Below are 14,021 nucleotides of genomic sequence, written 5' to 3'. Positions count from 1 at the left end.
AAAACGAGTATTACATTAGATGAGGTAATTTAAGTGTATCCCATTTCACTTGGTGAAACTAAGCAGCTTTGCATTATAACTAAGTTGAGCTAATGAGCATATGCTTGAAGTGTGTGTTACCTGGAAGTGAAGTTAGCTAGTTATATTGCGCTGCAACTTATGAGTCTGCAAAATGATGGCAGGAATCCTGCTGTGAGGGAGATAGGAAAATTATTATAATCTGCATTCCTAAATTGAATGAGCATTTTGCTCAGCAGTAACCTCTTGACAGCAAATAGTCTGAAATTGTGTCCTGCTGTTTAAAATGCTGGTGTTTTTTTTTTAAACCAAGTGAAAATTTCCACATTTCTTTAAATCAAAGAACTTTAAAATCATATATGGTTAAATTACTAAGACAGTGAAAGCTGCTTATCATCCCTTTTTAAGTGAAAACTGTTTGATGTCCACATTTTATTGACAGTTAGGGACAAATGACTAGAATTTGTTTGAGGCACAAAGTGGGTGAAGTAAAAATCTTTTATTGGACCAACTTCTGTTGGTGAGAGAGACAAGTTTTAGAGCTTACACAGGGGTCTTTTTCAGAGACCTTGCTGTTCACCAGTTCATGGTCTTTTTCTTTATTTATATGATCTTTTTAATACACTATTGTCTGAAGAAGAGCTCTATGTAAGCTCAAAAGCTTGTCTCTCTCTCACTAACAGAACTTGGTCCAATAAAAGATATTACCTCATCCACCTTACCTCTGTAATATTCTGGGATCTACACAGCTACAACAACACTACATAGAATTTGTTTGGGATTCCCCCCATGGTCTTCATTATTTAATAGGTGGTACATGTGAAGCTTATCATAAACTTCCTTGTTAAATTATTGCCTTGACATTGAAATAAGTTGAATGTTTGCAAGAGTGTTTTAGTCTGTATAAAGGGAAAATGTAATCTGAATAGCTACCCTGAAGTGGTTAGCAGTTATGATACAGCACACATCAGTAAACCCAAATATATATGGCAATAGTGTATTGAAAAGATCATGTAAATAAAGAAAAAGACCATGAACTGGCAAACAGAAAGAAAATGATCTTCACCAACAAAAAAGTGGGAAATAGTTTTATCCATTCAAATCCTTTAGCTAAGAGAATAATGGGAGAGGGTATAAGTAAAAAAGCCTGAGGATTACTAAGCTTTGGAGAGAACTGAAATTGCCTAACAATTGTTTTCTGTTACTTTCTTCAAGTAATACGTGTGGTGGGGCAAACTGCAGTGCTTCCCACATTGGTGTGCAAGGGAAGGGGAGGCAAGCATAGAGATCATCTTCCTGCCCATCCTTTGTTCACGCGGGTACAGACCAAGGCAAATGCTTTGTAGGGTGAATAGGAAACGGGATAGTTGATGTGGACAGTAGTGCTCGAATCCCTAAAAAAAAAAAAAAAAAAAAAAAAATAGAGAGCTGTTTCCAGCCTTGGAGTGGCACCTCTCACAAACCTGCTGTTCACTGACATCATAGAAGGTTGTGCACTACACCTTTTCACAGGAGAGGTAGTGGTTGGGTGCTGGGGATCATGCTGGCCCCAACACTCTAGGGATTTTGCCTGTGTTTGCACCATGCACACTGTAGAATGCCTCAGACTAATGCCATTTGGCTTTTTTCCCTCTCCTCTTCTGTGCAGGTATTGAACGAAGAGAGATCATTTCACCATGCAAATATCTAATCAGATTAATTTGGTGGTTCCTGATATTGGGTCAAATCTTAAAGTCCTTACCCATGCCTTACTTAGGGAAGATTCCCATTCACTTCAGTGAGATTTTTGCCTGAGAGAGGACACCAGGATTAAGCAAAAAAATGAATAGTTGGAGAGATATGAAAGACTGGAGGTTAGAAATGCCAGGGCACCACATACTGCAGAATAGAGCTGGGCAAATACTACACAAAAAAGTATTCACAAACCTCTTGTTTGAATACAAACTGCAATTTCACTTGGATGTTCTCCATAATCCTTTATTAGTTTTCTGCAAACATTCACATGAGTGTGATAGACTCTATGAAAAAAAATCTAAGGCTTAACAGACTGCTGCTCTGTCCTTCTGTCTCCAGAATGGACCCACAACAGACTCCAGAGTTTAGATTCTGGCCTCACAACCTGATATAAAGTTTGGGACAACTAGGGACAAGTCTCTATGACAAGGAACTCAGATTCCCTCATCTTTAGTCCCCTTTAGCATGAGAGAATTCTCATGGCAGACTACAATCATTTACAGGAATTCACATTGTTTTGCAAAACAATCTGCCAGTCAACAAGCTATGATAGTCATCATGAATATTTGTATCAAATAATCAGCTTTAAAGTTCTATGTTAGAGCTTGCTGAATGTTAAATTTCAAACACCCCCGCCCCCCAAATTTTAACTACAGTATTTTTAAATGGTTGTTTTTATGACCAGTTATAGAACTAGGCAACATCAAATTTCAAAAATTTGACAAAATCTTAATTAAAACGGGTAGGGAGGGAAGAGGAGGACTTTTGCAAAATGTTGCAATCCTCTCCCTTCTCTTCCCCAAACTGATATTAATATTTATATACATACTTCATCCTGCTGTCATTGAACACAATAAAAAACTCTGAGTTCATTAGAACAGGACTGGAAATATACTTTGAAGTTGGTTGCATTTTTATATTTCTCCATTTATTTTTATATTTGGAATAGGTAATTAGTGCCAATGGGATGCACTCTCTTTTGACAAAGGATTGCTTGTTTTCTGTCTCCTATTTTCTGTGCATCTTTATATACAGAGCATGGATATGCAGTATGCATGCAGTAGTCATAGACAAAGTAACAGACAGAGAGATTGATTACAAGGCTGTAATTCAGTTGAGGTAGCCTGGTGATATCATCTGCAATGAAAGGAAAGCTCAATCCATATAGTTTACAATGTCATCACAATGCTAAGTTTGAGCTGTATCTTTATTAATCAATATGCCTCCCCCTAACCATTGTAACAGCATATGGAGAAGAAGAAGAACAGATATTATTCACAAAATTATTTATTTAGGAAAACAGCCAGGGTAAATAGATTGTGGTCCATCGAGTATTTTTATCTGAAGTTGGAGAAAATAATTTTGCCGAAAATTCCTACAGAACTTTCGGCAAAAGAAGGGAAAAAATGATGGCAATCACAGACACAGTCAAGGTCAGAATCATCTACTCCTTCTCTCTGTTACATTCAGCAGTGTTTCCAATTCAGTGGAAAACTGCTGTGGAATTTAATTGTCCTTTATTTATGATATTGTGACTTGTGCTGGGAGCACCATGAAAGATTTAAATAGCTCATTACTGTTTGGCCCTGCAAGGATGCATATGTACCTATTGCTACTGCAGGATCCCACAAATAGTCATTTTCATGCACACATGAAGAGCTAACTGGTTAGTGTTCATAAATGTAGATTTTTGCACATATACTTCAGACAGTTACTTACAAATTAGATAGCAGCTGAACCATTGAATAGGTAGGAATGTATCTGTGATGGTTTGCTCAAACCCTGCCAATACACCTTCATCCTGACCTACCTCAATTGTTCTCCAAGGGAAGAACTGGAAGCTCCATCGTTTGGAATACCCAAAACTGGACTGGACAAGGCACTTGTATGGAGCAGTCCTGCACAGGCAGGGAGATGGAATACTTGACCAAATAGGACTTTTTTATTTCTATGATTCTCTGCAGCTGGGTTGGAAAAAAGCTAAATTGAATTGTTCTAAGCAACTGAGGGTCCTATTCAGAAAGGCACTTAAACACGTACTTAATTCCATCTGTAATCAGGATTGCATTTGAACATGAGTTAAAGTGCTGTCCAGAATAGGTATGATTTCCTGAATTGGGTGTTGATCATCTAGAATTCATATATTGTACAAATATTTAATTAAATTCTGATTATCATCAAAGAGCTTCCGGAGAAATGAATAAATGCAATTCATAATGAATTCAGTTCTTCTACCACATTTAACGGTTTTCTCTGTACTTTGGCTAGCTTATTGTACAGATAACGTACTTCCATTTGGGAGAAATGTGACCAATTTTTCATTAAAGTGTGATATCTCACATTATCTAGATGGACCAAATTCATTGCTGGGTGAGCATGTGGAGTCCCATTTAATCTAATGAAGGAGTACCTGCTTAACCTAGTGGTAAATTTGGTTCACTGTGTTTTGTGGCAACATAAATCTGGCTAGATTTTTCAATATTCTCAAATATTTACATGCTGAATATTAATTACCACTGCATATAACTAATATACTCTATATTAGTAATGGTTACATTAAATTTGGAAACTTCAGGCTTTTAGAGAGTTCACCAACCTTCGTGTCCTTATGCACATCCAGAGAATCCAATACATCTACCTTAGATCATGAACATTCAAAGAGGATTTAATTCATCTGTCTTCAATACCCAGAAGTCTTCAGTGCTTACTAATGAGACTAACGAAGTGATAAAGAGATTCCAGATATGCAAATGGGAAAATCAGACATCTCTGCTGCAATGGTATGCAACTTGTTGACTCTGGAAAACAGAGAAAAGCCGTTTGCAAAATTCTGAAAAGAAAGATTACTGTTCAAATCTGAGAACAAATACTTTACAACAGAGCCCACTCCATCACAGGGTTACTACTTAGAGCAACCTCATGCACCCTTTTAAAAAATCTCAGATGTTCTACTGAAACACAGAAGGCTAATATCCACAAAAGCAATTTAAGCACCTAGCTACCACTTCAGGTGCCTAAGTCCAAACTTTAGCTGCTCAAAAAACCCCTCAGCTGCCAGCTAACTTGGTATGTGCCTGCATTCCCTGGACACCTAAGTTTCCAACTAATAAAGTGCCCTAAAAATCCAATCGTGGGCAGCACAAAGCCAATTAAGTCAAGCTGCTTAGTGCCTAACTCATGCCTAAGCTCTGGTAGCCTTCACAAACTAGGCTCCCTCAGATTCTCACCTGTGAAGCCCAGTCTGGCAGGCCTTTTCGGAGGCCGCCTAAAAGCATGCCTACTGGATCAGGCCCTGCACTGAGATGGCAGCGCCCTCTTTTGCACAATAGGCCACTATTTAGAATACTCGCCTGGGATGTGAGGCGGCTCAGGTTCAAATCCCTCCTCTGCCTAATGGGGAAATAGAACTTGAACCCAAGTCTCCTCCATGTCAGGGGCACGCCCTAGCCACTAGGCTAGAAGGTATTCGGGGGACAGGCTGTTCTCAGTCTCTGCTGTCGGAGCTGTTGCACTTTGTATGAAATAGTGACTGAGCCAGAGAGAGCGAGAATGACTCTACTTCCTAGTGGTTAGAGCACTCACCTCGGGCGTAGGAAAGAGGTGAACTGGTTCCAGTCCCTGATCCATGTAATATTTCAGTACTTTACACAAAGTAGAACAGCTCTAACAGAAGAGACTGAGAGAGCTCCCCTCCCCTCTCCAATACCACATAGCCCAGCAGCTAGAACACTCTCCTGGGATACAGGAGGCTTGTGTACAAGTCCCTGCTCCAAACCAGGCAGAGCCGGGGATCTAAACCCAGGTCTCACACATCCTGGTTGAGTGTTCTAACCACTGGGCTATAGGGTACAGTAGGGGAGGAAGGGAAGTTCCACTTTTTTTTGTTTGTTTGGCTTAGGCACCCAGCTCCAGGAGAGGGCTCCTGACTCTGAATCCAATGCGGAGGGAGGCACCTCCTTCTGACTATGCCTACATGTGTTGCCTTCTGCATCGAACACTAGCCAGAAAGAGTGTTTTTTAGCCATTTTATAACTCCCAGAAAAGAACCCAGCATTTATAATGGGATTACCATGTCAGATGCTTATCTAGAGTAAAGGCTGATAAAACATACAGGGGGTTGTTTGACTATCCTTGTCTTTTTCTGTTCTCTCCTCAATAAATCATGCATATTTATAAATGTAGCCAGGCATCCATATCCAAGAACTGTAACACAGATGTGAATATGAATATGGCATCTAATTGCAACCCCTATATTACCATTCCTAGCTTTGGGCATGAACACAGCCACTTTCTTTCAAAGCAAATCAAGCCCCATGTGCTCTGGAATACAGCAAAGCCCTCAAAAACCATCAATGCCAACGTCAGCTGCCAAAACAATAAACTTGTCAGGGAAGAAAAAGTTCTGAGTTCAGAACGAAAGTTAAATTGAAAGGCATTGCTTCAGCAACATCAAGAAGTGTGTGTCTGCTAGAGTTCCTTTCATCCTTCTGGTCAGAGGAACCTAACAGCACCCAAGAAATACCATTGGCTTTTATCACTACAAACATAAAATAGTAGACTAGTCGATTTTATGTAAACTGTCCTCGGTACAACACAGACATCCCTGAATCTGATACTGGAAAAATACAGATTAGAACTCATGAAGCAATGGACAACAGAACACTACTCGGTGAGCTATTCTCCATCTTTTATTTGCAATGAAAAATGTTTATTAAAATCCTTTTATCTGCGCTACATAAATCGCTTACACATGGATCTATAATAGTTTATTTCTGGCTGTTATGCTATTGTTTATTTGATATATGGCTTACAATATTGAATGTCTTTTTTCATCAGAAACATTTATTTATTAATAATTCAGCAGATAAATGGTTTTAGATTGAGCATTTTAAAAATGTAGGCAAATCAATGAAAAAGGACACAAGGCCATATATTATATGGATATAATAATTGAATCTCATGCATTAGACTGTTAATGTCCCAAAAGCTCTGTTTTTTCCACACTGTAAATGTTTCAGAATAAACATTTCATTTATTGCTTTGTGGAGACTTATTGCTTTTGTGAAAACTTGTTATTGAACACTAATGGAAGTTAATACACATGTTCACATCTAGAAATGGGCTAGAAGAAAAGAGGTAAATTCATCTCAGACCAATGAAGATTACCCCAGAAATAATAAGGGCCTGATTCACATTGACTTCAACAATAGTTATACACAGACTACAGGTAAAGAGCACAGGATCAGACCCAAAACAGTATTTGAACTAGCATACATGTAGGGTCCTAGCAAATTCACAGCCGTGAAAAACACATCACAGACCATGAAATCTGATCTCCCCCATGAAATCTGGCTATTTAGGGGAGACCAGATTTCACAGAGTTGGGCAGCCGGAGAGTGCCAGCTGCTGGCCGGGATCCCACCTCTGAAGGCAGGGTCACTGCCAGCAGCAGTGCAGAAATGAGGGTGACATGGTATGATATTGCCACCTTTACTTCTGTGCTACGCTGGCACTGCCTTCAGAGCTGGGTGCCCAGCCAGCAGCCGCCGCTCTCCAGCTGCCCAGCTCTGAAGGCAGCAGCACAGAAGTAAGGGTGGAAGTACTGTGAGCCCACTTCAATAGCCTTGCGACTTCCCATCCACAATCCTATTTTGGGTCGGGACCCCCTCCCTAGTTACAATACCATGAAATTTCAGATTTAAGTATCAAAACCATGAAATTTATTATTTTAAAAATCCTATGACCGTGAAATTGACCAAAATGGACCATGAATTTGGTAGGGCCCTACACATATGTGAGACAAGGGGATGATAAGAGAACTGGATGTGCTAAACCTTAGCATGTGGCCCTGAGGGTCTCATCTCATCACGTACAAGGTATATGTTGAGAGACAAAAAAGGACAAGGTTCTATGTAAATTGGTAGCAAAGAATACAAAAGGTTGTGTTGTTATTCTTTAATCACGGAGACGGAGAAGGGAATGGAAAGCACTGGACGAAGGGTATTCACATCTCATGTGATATGTAGGAAAACTGGACATGCAGTTCTGAAATAGTGGGCCCCCATAAGGAGATTAAAAGAAGTATGGAGTGAGTAATTTAAAGCTTTCCAAGGCAACAATAAGGGGATCCGTCCCCCCTCCATATATGAGAATAATGGTGCTGTGGGGTCACTATGACTTCAAGGACTCTATTTGCAGGATGGACCAGTTTCCTACTAAATATATTGAAACTAATCAATATTAATATCATACTAACAATATACATCTATGCAGACTTTCCTATTAGTTGTGTGCTGTTCAGTTTTGAAAGAAGTGCTGATGTACTGTGCCCATGATAGATTCTTCTCATAAGTGATAAAGTGAATAGAATTTCTGTTCCCGTTTGTGATAGTTATCATCAAGATGAAATTTAGACATACTATCATGACAATATATTGCACCAATAAAAGCCACAATTCAGCATCTGAAAGGTATGCAGAAACATATCCTACCTCCTAGAACTGGAAGGGACCTTGAGAGATCATCAAGTCCAGCCCCCTGCCTTCACTAGCAGGACCAAGTACTGATTTTGCCCCAGATCCCTAAGTGGCCCCCTCAAAGATTGAACTCACAACCCTCGGTTTAGCAGGCCAATGCTCAAACCACTGAGCTATCCCTCCTCCCTAAATTTCATGGTTTTAGATACTTAAATCTGAAATTTCATGGTATTGTAACTGGGGGGGGGTCCCGACCCAAAATGGGATTGTGGATGGGAGGTCGCAAAGCTATTGTAGTGGGCTCGCAGTACTTCCACCCTTACTTCTGTGCTGCTGCCTTCAGAGCTGGGCGGCTGGAGAGCGGCGGCTGCTGGCTGGGCATCCAGCTCTGAAGGCAGTGCCACCGCCAGCAGTAGCACAGAAGTAAAGGTGGCAATACCATGTCACCCTCACTTCTGCACTGCTGCTGGCAGTGACCCTGCCTTCAGAGGTGGGATCCCGGCCAGCAGCTGGCACTCTCCGGCTGCCCAACTCTGTGAAATCTGGTCTCCCCTAAAAGCCAGATTTCATGGGGGAGATCAGATTTCATGGTCTGTGATGTGTTTTTCACGGCTGTGAATTTGCTAGGACCCTACATGTATGCTAGTTCAAATACTGTTTTGGGTCTGATCCTGCGCTCTTTACCTGTAGTCTGTGTATAACTATTGTTGAAGTCAATGTGAATCAGGCCCTCATTATTTCTGGGGTAATCTTCATTGGTCTGAGATGAATTTACCTCTTTATGTAAGTAAAAATAAACAATGTATTTGTAACAATCAAAATGAGTACCTATTATTTTTTTCATATAAGTCTCCTGTTAATGAAGACTGTATATTTAATTTATTTTTAAATTCAAGAAATACAAAAGATATGAGTGACCAACCACATGGATTCCACTCTTGCACCCCAGGTACATGATTTTGGACAGCAGTGTCCTTTGGTATCACACAACCTAACCAAGGGACATGAAAGGTAGAGCGGCCCCAACCATCCCTCAGTTCTTTCTTACAGCAGTGAGATGGAACCTGCCTCTCCACACAGTATTAGCATTAATGTTACTTTGTTACTAGTTAGCTTTCCTAGGCAACACCCACTCCTGGGGACAGGGTCACTGGAATAAGGGAGCAGAGTGAGGGTGACATGGTATAAAATTTCCAAGTGCAAAGCTTAGTAGTGGCAGTAGTTACCTGAGCCCAGGGCATAGGAAGCCTGGGTTGTGCTGAAGCTGTTCTGCTGACGTTCATGACAGCTCTCAAAACAGAAAAATCTCTATTAGATTGATTTACAAAGCTGACAGGACAAAACCATTCAGGAGTACACCTGGGCTATTCATGACCTTTGCAGAGAGGGTTAAGCTTCAGGCAGTAGCCTCAGAGATTATCAGAATTGGTCTCCCACTGCATAAGAACATGTTACCAGCCAGCCAGGTTAGACCAACTAGCCACATTAGAGCTCATTGCAGTAGCGCATAGGCAGCCCCTGCTGCCTGTTTGAAGAATGTCCCTATTTCTGAAATTTGTAGGGCAGCCATGTAGAGCTCAGTCTACACATTTATACAATCATCGCTAGAGGCTTCCAGATGGAATGTCCATTTTGGTAGGGCTGTCCTGCTGTCATTGTTTAAGTAGGACTCCTAGTACCCATCTCCAAGGAAACAGACCATTATTTGCTCATTTCCAAAACTGGAGTCCATATGGACAATCACTCGAAGAAGAAAGAATGGCTACTTACCCTACAGGAAGTGTGATTCTTTGAGCTGTTCACATGAATTCCACAACTCACCCTTGTTCTCTGCTACAACAGAGTTCTCTGGGATTCAGTACAGGCAAAAGAATTGAGGGATGGTAGGGCTCACTCACCTTTTATGCCCTTGGATGGGGAGGTGCAAGGACATCTATGGGGCCACGTCTTCGCCCTAGACACTGCTGGCCAAAGAAAGATCTTGTGCACATAGGGCCACATGTACACCAAGAGTAGAATCTATGTGGATAACACATCTCAAAGAATCACACTTACTGTATGGTAAGTGAAATAGTGTCCAATTAAGCACATCACATATGTGGTATATGCTATGTATGATGTACAGGTAAACTGATTATCCATATGTCTCAGGAACATGTGAAACCTTCTGCTAATCTGAGGTTTGGATAAATTAATTTCAGTGTCTAAATTAAATTTTGATTCAAGGGCCAAAGTGGATTTCAAACAATCCAAAATTCAAGCAAGCAGGAGTCTGATGATTGAACTGTACATATTTAGAAATACAAGGCTCAATCTTGTCCCACTAAAGTCAGTTTTGCCACTGATTTAAGTGGGTCAAATGGAAGATCAGGCCCAGTTACAGCAATATACAGTAGAAGTTTGCTAACTGCACTTTGCTAATCTATATACTTTATAATTCACACAAATGGGACAGTCTTCCTCATGTTCTCATAAAAGAAATACAAGCAGAGTCCCACAGTGAGTTACTATATTACTAAGAATGAAATCTTAATATAGAATATGTGCTAGTACATTATAAATTGAAACTATAATAGTTGTCCAAATAAATGAACATTACATATTTTTGTTCACTTACAGATTGCAGAGAGTCTCCAAGTCAGTGTGAATTAGTGAGGCTCTACTGTACTAAAGTATGCATTTAAGAAAAAAACAAGACTAGACTAGACAATACTATGGGCTGGATTTTGCCATCCTTCGTTATGCTGAATGGCACCTGGATTATTTCACTATTAGTCTCATTCATTTCAATAGGATGGCTCATGCTGTAGGGTACTGTTTAGTGCAAGTAAGGATCTCAGAATCTGTCCCTACATACGTACAACATAGCTACGTTAAAGCTCCTGCAGAAAATTTAACTTTTGCATTTCCTAACTTCCTTGATTTAAGTGTGCAACCTGAATACTGTGTAAGTGGAAGAAGCCTAATTTTCTCATTCTTGTAAAGAAACAGAGAAAGGAAAATTAAAATGAAAAAACTAAAACAAAACTCTGTCTCCTACATGTGGGGGGAAGCATGTGCCATAGGGCTGCTATGTGTTCCTCTCATGCAGGCAGAGGGAGGGAGGAAGCAGCAGGACAGACAGGGAGTGAGTGGAATCTTGACTCCACTCCCACAACATGCCTGGCATCCTAGTTACACCAATGTGTTGATGTTACACTGCAGCAAATACAGAACTTTTTCAGTTTACTCCCTCCCTGGAGCAATGGGGAGATCAGAAGGGACAGCGACTCACCCACGCACACTACCACACTGCCCCTTACCTGAGGCTTGATTGCAAACTGACAATCTGGCCCAAAGTATTTTGAGAATGCAATTTATATGTCTATATTAAAAAATGCAGTCCTTTTTGTAGGATCCATAACAAGTGATTTCACCCATATAGTCATACTTCCTAAATGCGTTCTAGGCTGTGCACAGAGGATAATATTTGTATTTACTGTTATATGCATGGGCTGTTAACATTTTGCCTCTGGAGATGCATAAAGATAAATATTAGCTACCCATTCAACCCAGCCCATCTTACCAAATCTTACAGTCTGTAGACTAAAAAGATGAGCTACGGAACTTGTATAAGCAGGCCTCTTTGCCCCCATGCCATGGGCATCCAGGCTCCTGAACCCCAAAACCCTGAACATCAGCAATATAGGCAAGCCTAAAAGAAATAACTTTTTTTTTATTTTTCTGTTTGAGAACTCAGGCGCAGCCTTATGTTAACTTTCACCTCCTGTTCCTATCTCTTTCATGGAAGTTTTGGAAGCTCCCATGAATTGGGATATTTAAGAGTAGACTGAAGGAAACATTAAAAAATGTACCTTACGGAAGACTCTAATACTGATGAAATACTCCTTTTCCAACTCTAATTTCTCTGTTTATTTTATTATTTCTTTTAGCCTTTGTTTCCGCAGCTTCACATCTGGTCAGAATAGCTGACTGAGAAAGGCTTTACTACATTTCTCATGCAGGCAGATAGTAGAATCTAATCCTATCTAGAACCTCATGGGGTCAGACAATTCTATTCACTCTAAAGCAAAACTCCATCTTTTGATCTCAACCACTTATGTATTAACTACTCCCCTATTGACTGCTACAGAAAACCTTTGCTATGGTAATACTTGTTGTTGGCATTGGTGTTTTCCATTGGCATGTCAGGAATTTCAAAGACGAACTACCAGGTACATGTGGTAGCATTGTGGGTGCATTACATCCATAACAGATGGAATTAGTTTATCACTAACTACTCAGTGTCCTCAGCATTCTAAACAAAAATTTCTGAACTGCAATATGAACTAAAACCTCCTGTATGTAGTTTGATGTAGCCATGTCAGTCCCAGGATATTAGAGAGACAAGGTGGGTGAAATAATACCTTTTATTGGATCTGTTGGTGAGAGAGACCAGCTTTGGAGCTTACACAGAAGAAGAGTTCCAAAGTTTGTCTCCCTCTCACCAGCAGAAGTTGACCCAATAAAAGATATTGCCTCACCTGTCTTGTGTCTCTAAAAAATTCCTGGCCACTGATATCGCAAATAAGTTACACCCATGCTAACAAAATTAACTAGCTGTTTCCTGTTTTTTTCCCAAAAGAAGTATTGCTCTGTACTGTGTAACAGCAGTGTTTGAGTCAGCACAATCATCTCTACCTCCAGTTTGCTTTTGTCGTAATCTCATATCTGCCCAAATACTGCCAACCATAATTACTCTAACAGCAGATTTTGAAAACTTAGTCCTTTTCCAGAGCCAAAGTATCTATTCCAGTTGCAGACAGCCAGGCTGAAGTTTCATAGTATTCTCCTGTCACATTACATTCATTAACTCAGCACTGGCTAATTAATGTTGGACACCATTTCTTGTATTCATCTACCTAAAATATGAGCGTTGATTGATTTCTTGCAGAGATACAAAGGCATGACAATCCCTGTTGAAATGTTTCACTATTGCTTTATAGAGATACCTACCGTGCCTTATTCTGATCTTTCACCAGATTTACAGAGGTGTAACTGCACTGACTTCAGTAGAATTACTCTCGATTTACCCAGGTGTATGTGAGTTCAGAATCAGGCTGAGTCAACTATACAAGCTACTCCCCAAGAGCATATTTTACTTAAGCCCATTAAAGAGACATTGCTAATGAATTTTTCATAGAACATCCTATGTCCAGAGTAGGCCTGATTCTGCTTTCAACTATTTCAGTGTACAATCACTGTGTTCAGTAGAATGAGATCACTTTAAAACCAGTGAGATGTCAGAATTAGTCCCAATGATTACTTTTACAGTTCTGATCAGGAACTAGAGATAAAACTAGAGCTGGTCAGGTTTTTTTTTTTCAAGTAAAAAAGGTTTTTCCATTGAAAAAAATATCTTTTTTGATAGAGGAAGGTTTTCATGAAAAACTATTTAACTTCCAGTTTTTTATGTTTATGACTTCTTAAAATGATAAAATAAACATTTATGAATAATCATTAAAATTATGGGAATTAAAATTTTCAGCTCTTAAAAAAGTAGGTAATGTTTTGATCTAAGAAAAATTAAGATTTAAAAAAAACCATGGAAAATGGAAACATCTTTAAAATTTTGGATTTTTTCCATGATCTCCTCCTCCCCCCATTTTTTTGACTTGTGCTAGTCACAACAAAGGGATTTGAAAAGAATCTGTCCACAACTTGACATCTCCTACCTGTGGCATTCTGTCACCCTGCAGACTTCTGGAATTGAAAGGGAAGCAATTGTTTTTTTCATAGGAAGACAATAAAAGG

At 39.8% G+C, this 14,021-nt stretch overlaps 1 protein-coding gene across 1 annotated transcript in view; it reads right to left on the bottom strand.

Annotated features, from left to right (window-relative positions):
• HS3ST5 (heparan sulfate-glucosamine 3-sulfotransferase 5) overlaps positions 1-14,021 on the bottom strand; it is a 264,126-nt gene that overhangs the window by 140,922 nt on the left and 109,183 nt on the right. The window contains exon 3 of the mRNA XM_026652839.2: positions 4,349-4,550. The gene's annotated coding sequence lies outside the window, so the exon portion shown is untranslated. The remainder of the gene's footprint in view (positions 1-4,348; positions 4,551-14,021) is intronic.

Source organism: Terrapene carolina, unplaced genomic scaffold, assembly GCF_002925995.2.
Source record: "Terrapene carolina triunguis isolate 2854851 unplaced genomic scaffold, T_m_triunguis-2.0 Scaffold42, whole genome shotgun sequence".
Classification (NCBI taxonomy): Eukaryota; Metazoa; Chordata; order Testudines; family Emydidae; genus Terrapene; species Terrapene triunguis.
The sequence above is the reverse complement of the archived record's forward strand: the minus strand, read 5'-3'. Positions and strand labels throughout refer to the sequence as shown.